The sequence below is a fragment of the Corvus cornix genome, chromosome Z (assembly GCF_000738735.6).
Source record: "Corvus cornix cornix isolate S_Up_H32 chromosome Z, ASM73873v5, whole genome shotgun sequence".
NCBI lineage: Eukaryota > Metazoa > Chordata > Aves > Passeriformes > Corvidae > Corvus > Corvus cornix.
Window position 1 is genome coordinate 55,708,940 of NC_046357.1, and position 11,671 is coordinate 55,720,610.

General features: G+C 37.7%; 1 long non-coding RNA gene across 1 annotated transcript in view; it reads right to left on the bottom strand.

Annotated features, from left to right (window-relative positions):
• Positions 1-1,119: 1,119 nt before the first annotated feature.
• Positions 1,120-11,671, bottom strand: part of LOC104685222 — a 48,459-nt gene continuing 37,907 nt past the window's right edge. Inside the window, exon 5 of the long non-coding RNA XR_005603930.1 lies at positions 1,120-6,520. This is a non-coding gene — a long non-coding RNA (uncharacterized LOC104685222). The remainder of the gene's footprint in view (positions 6,521-11,671) is intronic.

Sequence of the window (11,671 nt, forward strand, 5' to 3'; positions counted from 1 at the left end):
CAAATAAAACTTTATGATGAGAAGCTTTTTGGAGAAAATACTTCTTATTTTGATCAACCTGTATTCATGCATCCTACCTTACTGCCTCCCAAAATTGGTGAAAAGTAAAAATTATTCTTCCTTTTACAAAAATATATTTTTTTATTGAAAGAGGTATGTTTGTACAAATTGGCATAAAATACTGATACCTAAACAAACAGTTAAAACTGAGTGTTTTGATGTAGCTGTTGGAAATTTTCAAAACCTCTTCAGATCAAAAGAAACATTTGTTCTGCTACAGAAAATTGTTACCACAAACTGGTCCTTTTAATAATATTTCATATCTACAGCCCTTTTTTTTTTTTTCACTGCTCACTCTCACTCTGGACAATACATGTTCAATTCCTTGAAACACCCAGCAATGTGAAGAGTGCCAAAGTAGGCTAAACTGCAGAAAAGGACACTCACAGGAGGAATGTGAGGCAGGAGTACAATTGTCTAAACTTGTAATTGCTCAGCAGATAGTGGAGACCTATATATCTGTGCACACAAACACATTTTAGCTCTAGCACTTCTGGCCTCTTTTTGCCTCTAGCCCCTGTCAGGAAGATTTGCTAACTGTATCCTATGGGAAAACTCATATGAGTTTGACTCAACTCCAGCTCTGACAACTGGGATTCCCTGCAGTCACAACTCCTGTCACTCAAGTCCAGTGCTCTGTCTGCCCTAAGGAAAAGATTCACATCTTGCAGAAGTTTGAAAATTGCTGACTGATTATGTTTGAACCTTAAATGGTACCCAGAGAGCCAGTTAGCAATTCAACGTGGGTGTTAAAGCATATATAAAGGGCATGTGCATTAATTCTATTATTTCAGATGGACAACTGAAGGTAGAAAGGAAAAACAAGTCTCCAGCAATGGAGAGCAAGCACTTCCAAATCTTAATTACCTTTTCTAGACAATGTCTTATTTAGGTCTTTGTTTAGAATGGGTATCTTTTTATCCTTTTCAAGTAATCAGGTAATTGTATCCATCTTTTCTAGACAAAACAAGGTTAGGGTGTGCTGTTGGGTTCTTTTAAGCTGATAGTAAGAATGTGCTCAGAATTTTTCTGCAGCTATAACCAGACACTTCTATTAACTATGTGTTTTAAACCCTGATTTGTATAATGCATAGATTTTCAGATCTTTCCAGACTTCAGTTGTGTAACATCAGTCCTTAAGTGACTCTACAGTAGTGTCTGGTGCAGCTGTTAGGATCATTAGGATTTCAAATATATTTCCAAATTAAAGCAAGAAAAAGATTTAAAGAGAAAAGAACTCTTGGCCTAATTAAGAAGAGTGAACTAGATTTAATGATGAACAATTTATTGGCAGTTAATAGAGCTCATACATGGTAGCCAGGAGCTAGATAATTTATCATTAAAAAGAATCTCCATTACATATAAAATCCCTTCTCTCTTGATACAGTTAGCAACTGCACTTCACAATTACCATTTTTATAAGCCTGACTCACTGGCAAATGAAGCTGTATTTCACAGAGTAGCAGCAAAACTTGTAGGTGCTGTGAATATTTAAATATGCACAATTCAAGTTCTTTGTCAAGAAGTTTATTTTCTCTTCAGTAAATGACCCTTTGCAATCGTGACCTTGATTTTCAAAGCTTCGTAGCCCAGCCTCTTGTTACTTTATTATGCATCTGGAAAAGTCCTTAAAATGCTTCTGGTTAATGCAGTCAATAAAGTACATGGTAGGAAAGTGCTCTGTAGGAAATATGCCCCAGATATTTCAGCACCCTGTGCTTGCACAAGAGGCAAACTGCTGCTCTCATGATCAAAGTGACCACCTCCACCAAGCTGGTGGGAATGGTGCTTGTGTCATTCAGGATAGTTTATGACAAGAATTAATTTGGCTTCCTGTTTTGCCTTTAGGATTCAGAAGTGAAGGAATATGTGCTCCACACGTTGGCTGTTAAGATGTGAAGATGTATCACTGTCCCTGAGTCCACACCTCTGAGGCTGCCTGTGGGCAGCCATGTAGAACCAGACCTGAGGCTTTCTTTTTGGTAAATAGCAGCTCTGAATGTACGACATTTTCCAGCATTGTTTCTTCCAGCACTGTTCCCCTCCAGGTAAGGGAGAAGGTAATTTCACTCTGCAATAAGGTAACCTACGTAGAGCAGTGTTGAAAGCAGCAATTTTGTCCTCTTTGGAGTTTTGGAGGCAATGATGAGGACAGCAGCATTACCCATCAACTTGATGAGTAGAGGCATTCTCCTTCACTCACAGGCAACAGGAGAAGATGGAGTACTTTGAAGAAAACTGCATTTCCTGATAAAGACATCAACTCCTTTTTGACATTGCTCCAGCACTTGAAGCATGTGTGAGGCACCTCAAAGTTAAACTCAGCTGGAAAGCCTTGATGATCAGGACATGCAACACCTGTTTTTTGGTTGCTTCTCTGATTCTTTTTGCCCTACTGTTTTCTTCCAAGGAGATCTTTGAGGTCTGTAAGTGCAAATGTGCAATGCCACTGCTCAATGTTACTACTCGATGGTGAGAAGGGTACAAAATCTAACCATATGAAATCTAGGATCAGACTTAGGAATTAGTGGCTTGAGCCATTTTTTAAAGAGAGGGGTTCCAAATTGCAGGACAGTTTTCAGTTAAAAGCTCTCCTGATAGTTGGCTTCTTGCTTGCCCAAAGACTGCAGTCTAGCAAATTCAGCAACGGTATCCTGGTGTCATTGTCGACCAATGAGAATATTTTCAGAACTTCATCAGAAAGACCAACAGAAGGTGGGAAGAAAGTCCCATGCATACAGAAACAGACAGATAAAGGCAGTTTTTTCATACCATCTAATGGGAAGAGTGAAGCACACTTGCTAAGTACAGGTTTTTGATCTCCAACATGAATGGAAGGTTGTTGATGCAATGGGGTCTGTCTTTGTGGAGACCTTCAGATTTGGGGCACCTACATTGGCACCTTTTTTTTACACAATGCAAGATGAAGACAAGAAGGTCAGAAGTTCCTTTGGCCACCTGACAGCACTGGACACCTCATCACCTACCACATTCTTCATAATTTGTTTGAACTCACGTTAGCATCTCTTCAACAAAGCTGTTCACCTGACAGTCTCCTTCATGGAGAAAAATCTTTGACCTAAAATCCTGTGACAATTCTTTGAGTATGGTAAGGGATATCTCATCACCCCTGTCACATCTGCAGTACAAAAAAATAGAGTTCTGGGAGAAGAGCTTAAGTATTCAGGCTCCTAAGCATCTGAAATGTCACCTTTCTATCAGCTGTTTGGTATTTATAAGGAGGTTTGCAAGACTAAGTTGTATTTTAAACATATTTTCCTTCATTATATTTAATTGAGGGGAAAAATGTTCTTCAAATTAAAAAAATACAATTTTTCTTCATTTAAGTCTTATCTTTAAAAAATTAGTATCTGCCAACAGGCTGCAAGCTTGTTTTCAAACAGTAACAATTCTAACTTTCTCTGTTATACAGTACTGGCAGAATACATATTTTAAAGGTCTAACAAAATTGGAGATAATTAATCTAGTCAAGGTAATAACGAATAGCTGCATCAATCTGCACAGAGATGACTGGTGCAAAAAATGATGTGAACATGGGTCAGCCACAAAAACAGTCACTTGGAGCAGCAGCCCATAAAAATTCAGATCTTGAGAGACTATCTGAATCTAGAATTTCAAACAGACTGCATTTTCCCCTTTCCTCTAAATTTGAAGAACTCATTCTTTTAATATATAATTTTACAATAATTTATGAAAATGAAGAGCAATGTAGAATGCAATCAATCATTCATACTTCTGAATGGGAACCCAAAAATAGCAATGCTGTTCTGCAACTTTGTCAAGAACTGCTGCTGACATCATGTTCGTCCTGCCATACTGGTGAACTTTTTGTCTCATCAGCAACTAAAATAAACTTTTACTTCCCAAAAGCTTTACATTTAATTGTGGGTTTCAGCCATTTGCAGGAAGGGAGGGGTAAAATATGATTTGCAAACTTATCACAAGCCTGTGTTCATTCTTTCCTTTGCTCCACTTCAACATTGTTTTCATGGCAATGGAAGAAGAAAAAAAAATATAATATTTATAACAAAAGTAACTGAAGGAAATTTAAACTCCAAAAAATTCAGGTTTCCCTGTCAAAAATAGGAGGTAGAGTTTCAAGAAAAATTATTTCAGCATCTTCTCAACCTAGAGATATTGTTTTTGAAAAGTCCAGCATATTTCATTCTGACATTCTTAACTTGGGATATGTTTCATTGTGAATTCAAAAAGGTCTAAGGAAAATTACTACAGGTCACAATATTTAACATTAAAGCAAACTGTTCATGAGTGTAGCCAACAAAAAATTTCACTTAAAAAAAAGAGAAAACCTTAATTTTTTTTTCACTTCCTTCTTGAGTTTTTTCCTAGTTCTGTATCAGCCAGAAATTATTTACCCAGTTTCATATATAACAGTGCAGCACAGATGCCTTATTCCTTATAAGTTTCCCAACACAAGGAGAAGGATGCCATAGTGAAATCCTACATGAACACAACTTACATGAAGTGCAGGGAAAGGCATGTCCCTACCAGCTGTGAGACAAGAACGTCATCTGGCCAGCATCAAGTAAATCAGACAACAAAGGGCATTTCCTGATCACACATGTCCCAGAGAAGTATAATTTGTGGACAGCTTGAACAAGAGTGGATTTTTAGTGCTATTAATGAGACTTTAGTTCAAGCAAGAGATATTGTCTGTACGGAGTGACTGCATGGACCAAGTCCCAAAATAAAGCAATATTTTTCAACAATAGTGTTCTCTGCCTTAACGTGTTCTGTGACTCTGAAGCTAATAAAGATTTTTCCACTGGCAGGGAGATGTTTGGAATCAGGCCCTGAATGTGAGTGGAGAAATCAAATTCTGATCAATTCAAGACAAGGCAGTCTGCATGAAAAATATTGCACTCCCATTTCAAGAAGCACTTTAATATTTTCACAGCTTGTTTGGACTCATGCCATTTCATTTCACTTAAGAAAATCTACCATTAAATAGGTGTTACTCAAATAGAGAGAAGTTTATTTTGTTTTGTTTTCCTGAATATTACTATTGATACTTTCCAATCACAATTTTCAAATCCTCTTAGATGAGTAAATTGCTTTCAAAAGTTTAAATTTTCCTGATGTTTCCTCTACTCTACAGAGATTTGGCAGCTCAGTTCTTCATAAGATCAGTGTCTTGCCCTAACAGATTTCCAGCTTTATGTATAAAGTTAGTGAATGCCAAAAAAGAAACATTCACAGAACTGCTTTGTTGATGCTCTCTATTCTGGAGATTGGTGGACTGAAGATGTAACACAAACTTGCAGTCAAGCTCTATCAAAGTAAGCAAATGTATATGCTTTTGATGGCTGGCTTGATGATGTAATTGCAAAGCATTTGTCATTATTTTCAGACAATTCTTACAGAAAAGAAGTCTTGTCTTCTTGGGAAAGGAGAAAATAAGGGTATTCTAATTTTAAAAAAAGTTTGTAGCTAGCTAGAAGTTTAAATACCAAGCCCAGGTACATAAATGGAGTTGGAAGAAATTTTTCCATTAAATATATTGATTTCCTTATAAAATTTTTCAGTTTTCAGAGTCTTCATCAAAAATTCCTGTTATCTAAACATATGTGAAATCAAGATGAGAACAAAGTAATTGTATTATAGCAGGATCACTGGTAAATTATAGAAAGAAAAAGAAAATGTTTTTTGCCAGATTTTGATATGAAATTGTCTATCTCCTACCATTTTCTGAAGGAGCAAAATAACCCTCTGACCGACTCTAACTGCTATATTATCTTCACAGTAAGGACTCCTCATGAAATTGGGAATACATGTAATGATTTGGAGGCAAGAGTGTATATTCAGTCTGTTTTTAAAAAGTAGCCTGAAAAATCTTTGCCACTGAGCAAAACAACTGATTTCTGAGGTTGTTATAAATCGCCAGCTACAGTTTCTTTTCTAGCACTATCATTAGACATGTGGCACACATGTAACTTGCTGACCTTGGAGAAAATAAATTTTGCAACACTCTACAGTAACAGAGAAAACTAGACTGCAAGATGGGAAAAGCTATGAAGTGGGTGCATGGGGTTTGACTACTTGCCCTCAGAAGAGAGTTCTGTTGGAAACGGAGATATCGAAGCTGTCGTATCTGACTGAGCATCTGGTCTGTTTCCTCCATTCTCTTTGTAAGACTTTGGAAGTCTAACATGCTGAGGCAATAAAACCTCTCATTCTATCAGCTTCTGTGTAGGAAAGCTGAAACATTTCAGCATGAAGGAGAGTAATGAGCAGATCAAAGGGTGATCTGTTAGGAACAGGATGGAAATACAAGACATGTATCACACACATGGAGTCTCTGTGTGTAAACTTTCACTGTACTTCACTGTCATGGGCTGGCCTGCTGCATAGCATGGATTCCAGGGAAAGCTTTTGATGTGAATCATTTCCTCACAGACTTGTACACAGTGGCCACCTGCTGAAAAAAGAAAAAAGAAAAAAGGAATTATATTCATTTATGCACATGCATCAAGAAAATGCAAAGCTCAGACTTGGCAATCACCTACTGCTGATTTCACCCAAATTTTACTGAGTCGATGCGCAGGAAGTTGTGCATTCCCTGTTAACTGCAAATTAATCCTTTCAGCTAATGCTTTTTGAACAGTGTCTTACACAGTAAAGAGCCAGGATGAAACAGCTATCTGCCTGAGTAGTGTCAAAGGGGAAAGTGAGCAGCTCTGGCTTTCACACAGGAATTGGGGCATCTACCAGGAATGATGCATCCTGCCACTCAGTTTTATTCTCAAACTTTTCAGCAGCAGGTCCTGGTCAGTGGTATGAAATACTGAATGTAAAAGAATCATTATGTCTTATTCCACAGCCAAAAGGAGATAAGTCAGCAAAACAAGTCCAGTGCAGAAAATGAATGTGAATATTGCAAAGGACATGTGTCAAAACTTAGTCAACTTTTGAAAGAAGAGCTCAAAGTAAGTGGCACTTGGAAGTTTCAAGCAATCATTTCTTGTTCAGGCCATCAGCAATCATTTTCCTTATGGAAGCCGTTCTATTCTGATGCAGCATTTAAGTGTCAGAACCAGGCATTAAGTCACTGCCAGTACAGATGCCAGTGTATCTCTACGGACAGAACCAGGAGATCATGACTCCTGACTCCGCCAGTCACCCAGGAGGTCCACAAGCAACACTGGTTAATATTCTTGGTGAGAAACCTGTTCTTCTCACAAGCAGAAATGTCTCGGGTACCACAGACATGCAATTCCAGACTGTCCTTCTTTAAGTATTTCAAAAACCCAGGGGAAACAACATAATTATATATATATAACAAAATAATTTATATATATATAAAAATATTATCTTTGTTTATTGCCCGCTTGTCAACCTATGCTCCAGCTGATGAAACTGATACACAAGGAATCTCCTTTCATGAATAACTAGCAGTTAGGTTTGTTTGCTCCTTCTTGGGAGCATCACTGAGCTGCATTACAACTTCATTCAGCTCTCCCCTCCAGTCTGCTGCAGCAGCTGCAAAAAACTAGCTTCTCATGCTTTCCAAATACCAACCTTGGATTATGGACACTTTCACTTTTTTTCTGTAGGTCTTGAGGTTCTTTCACCTTATGTCCATTCAAATGGTAAATAACAATGATATGTTTTATTTTGGATGCTGTGGATGTTCAACATGTTCAGGTCATGACTGGATGAGATCATATGAATTCTTCGTCTAGCTGGGTAAGCCATCCAGTGGAGACCAAACACAGCTTTGACTTTTCAGTCCAGCCTGCTAATGTTGCAGGTGCATTTTATTCTCAGAGTTTATGCACATTTTGCATCAGAAAAATGGGAAAAATATGCAGCTGATTCCTGAACTAGCCAATGTCTGAGTCTGCTGTCTGGTCCTCTAATGCCTTGCTCTTTTAGTCTTTTTGGATTTATCAATAAAAACACGTGAAATAATCGTAGCTCTGACCCTACCAGCTACCTCTGCTTCCACTAGAACAAAAAGTCCTCTAGGAATCAATGAAGCACACACAGAGGGACTAATTAAACCCCTGTGTCATTTCCTTTGAAATGGTCATACTGCACTTCTTATCTTGTATTCATTCAACCCCAGTGGTGGTGCAGTAGTTTTAGCAGGGTTGTACTTAAGCAATAATACAGGGCAGTGTGACAGTCATGATGAGATCACACTACATTGAATTGCTAGTTTGAAAACTGAAGACCAGGAACACCAGACAGTCAAGATATTCTTGTGAGTGTATAAGAAATACTGGAGTGCCTGAAGGATATTATAAATTAGTCTTGTGTGTTATGGGAAGAAGCTGAAATCATGAAGAATAATGAAATCAAATAACATGGGGCTTATATGTTTTATACCAACATTAGATCTCCATATTACAAAAGAGGCCACCCTGGCTCTGAGCACAGGCATATCCAGCTTTTACCTGCTTTCCACTAGTGATGGGAAATCAGTGTCTGCAGACAAGTTACAGAAAGGGGCATGTGGCCAAGACTTCCTCAAATATTCCTGCAGCTGCTGGTGATTCAAAGATAATATCCTCATAACTAGTAGTCTGGATCCTAAAGCCCTCAGAATAGATGAATGCAATAGAAATGCTCTGAAATTATTGCTTGAGACTAAGAAACCCCAAACTGCCTGCAATAATTCACATTTAATTTTACTATTTATCTAGGAAATGCACATACACCCACATGCCACTTCTGCATTTGAGCTTTTGAGGAGTATCTCCATGCTGACTGTGCTATGTGAGTTTACCTCTACTCTATACTCACATCAGCACAACCACAATGTGTTTTTTATGAATTGAATGTTACAGAGCCAGAAGTAGTCACTTTGTTTTTTCCTTCCTTTTTCTCCTTTCAGGAGGATTGTTTATAATCATCCTGTGCAATATAAACACTGAGAATGGGTCTTTTACTCTCTTCCTCCTTGTGAGAGACTGGAATATCAATGGTTAATCACTCAAAACAGTCAGATGTTTTCAAAAGCAGTGGTGCTGTGCTGACCATATACAAAGCAACCATGCAGGTGCAAAGGGGTTGCACACCTGCCCACCACAAGGCTACAAGCTGGGTTTTGAGCCAGGTAAGGGGAGAGGCCGAAAAGCAGATCCCGAGAGACTGGAAAATGCTTTTCATCATGCCAGTGTCCTCCCTTCCACAGGTGTCAAAACTTCCCTCCTGAGGACACACTGGGGCATTCTAGGTAGGCCTGAGGGTATTCACCCCTTCTGATGGAACAAAATTGCTCAGCAACACTAACATGAGAGGCAGTTGTCATATCTTAGAAGGGACCATGAACCATCAAAGACCCCAGAGTGTGCTCATGATCCACAGTGTTAAATCAGACACTGTAAAACTCCCTATCCCAGGGAGTGTACCTGGGCATTCCCACAGAGCCTGAGCATATATTAACCCATTGAACTTTGTGTTTCATGGGCTTCCTCTATCCCTGACAGATCAAGACTCTGACCATCACTTCAACCAATATGTTGTCGCTGGATCCACAGGTGGTATCTTTCTACTCTTATCCTTTCTATTTATTTCTTTCTTTTCTGCTTATAAATTTTCTTAAGTGTTATTTTTATGCTTTATATTGTTGCATTTCTAACCAAAATGGCTACATCTTAAAATTTGCTGAGTACCTTATTCTACCTTAACATTCTAAAGTTTGCAAGTAAGAGTTTGTTACTGAACCTCCTGAGAATTTCGTTGTTTCTCTCATGCACCATCCAGAGTGAAACAAACAACCTTCCCCTAAACTCACTGTCGTAACCAATTTCTGTAACATTAGAACAAATCTGTGGCTATTCTTTTATCTGTTTCTCATGAATACAGATGCCTCTTGCTGATAACCTGCCTCTATTAATTGCTGTCCTTTAGATTACCTGTTTTACAGTTTTAATCATGAACTTTTACAAGGATCTGGTATACAACACTGAAAAGTTTTCTTATACCATCAGAAGGTCATGAATTGCAATGTATTAAATACCATCCACAAACTGCTCTCACCTGCTTTGAATGCTCTTAGGACACCATAAAGAGTAATCAGTAAATTATTTACCCATTTGCATAAACTGAAAATACCATATACTAAGGACTCATATAATAAATTTTTGTGAGTTTTACTGATAGACAAAAATTATGAATCAGTTTTAAAGATGCAACCTAAGCTATAGAATTTCTAGGATTAGCAAACCTGAAAAATTCTACTTTTGAATGCTTAATCAAGTTGCTTTATAATTTTTGCCTCAGTTTCCTGCTGTATAAAATGAACTTACCGTTTTTTGTGTATACAGGGCCATTCTGAAAGCACTAGATCAGAACTGTTTGAACTTCTGAGTATCACTCTGTTTCCAGTAAAGTCGGTGACCAATTTCAATATGAAGATACTACTGAGGATATTTGTGTATTCAGCTTTGGAAAATAGAAACCAGTTTTGAAATCCTTATAAGGAGAAAATAATAATTCTGCAATTGTGCAGCCATCTCTCATTAGGGTTGGACAGATCATGGCATTGTATGGAATCCCACTGCAAAGAGCCATTTGCGAACAGACTTACTGTGCATTGGCCATATCCAAGGCATTTTACAAGTCTGTGCATGGATAACTATGGAGTCCTGCTGGCTGTCATGGCTTTGCAACAGTCCAAATGTATCTGGCTAAATTGGCAAAGAAAGATTCAGTAATGTCCTAAAAATAAATAAGGTTACTACAATATAAGCTGGTTTATAATTAAAAATAATTATTATTATGCAATTAGTCTCTGTTTGCATTAAATGAATGCAAGATATATGCAGATCTCAAGATAACACCTGAATTATATAGATAAAGTAATGTGAAACTTGTTAAGGGCTCTGTTCTTTTAATGAGAGTGCTGTTGAGTATTGAAATATTTTTGGTGTGTTCTTGTAACTCTGGTAGCAAAAATACAGTTTCTTTGCTGAATTCCAAGTACATGTAAGTTAGAAAACAGTTGATGTTGTGTGTAACTGGACTTGAATTCAGCAAAGGATGAAAGAATTCAAATACTTAGTTTTAGGTTTGCCATATTAATAAAGTAACAGCACTTTTCAGCATGAACAGTAAATACCTGTGTCATTGAGGACTTCTGTATCAGGATCTAGGCTGCATAAAGAAGACACAGTTTGATAAAATTACAGTTTTAAATCTTTTTGACACAGCTTCAAAAGGCCAAACTCTGACTGAGCTATTAGCTGCCTAGAGCAGAGTTCAATCTTCAGAAGAATTATGCAAATTCCCAATATTCATTCTGTCAAAAATAAAGAAATATGTACAAAAAGACAATAACATTTCCCAACAACAACAGTAGTAATGTTGTTCTAGTTAAGAATTCAACCACTACTGCCAGACACAATAATTTTGACAAAGCAGGGTCAAACCAACACAGCTTTTTCAGAGATACTACAAGGTGCAAAACAAAGGACAGGAAATGCTGATTCAGGTAAAAATTCTAAGTTTAAATCCAGTTGCTGGAGAAGTTTCTTTTCCTTCTTTAAGTCCTACTTCTGGTATCATAAGAGACTGGAAAGCTGGAAAGGGCTCCAGACTCTGGAACATAAAACTCATTGGA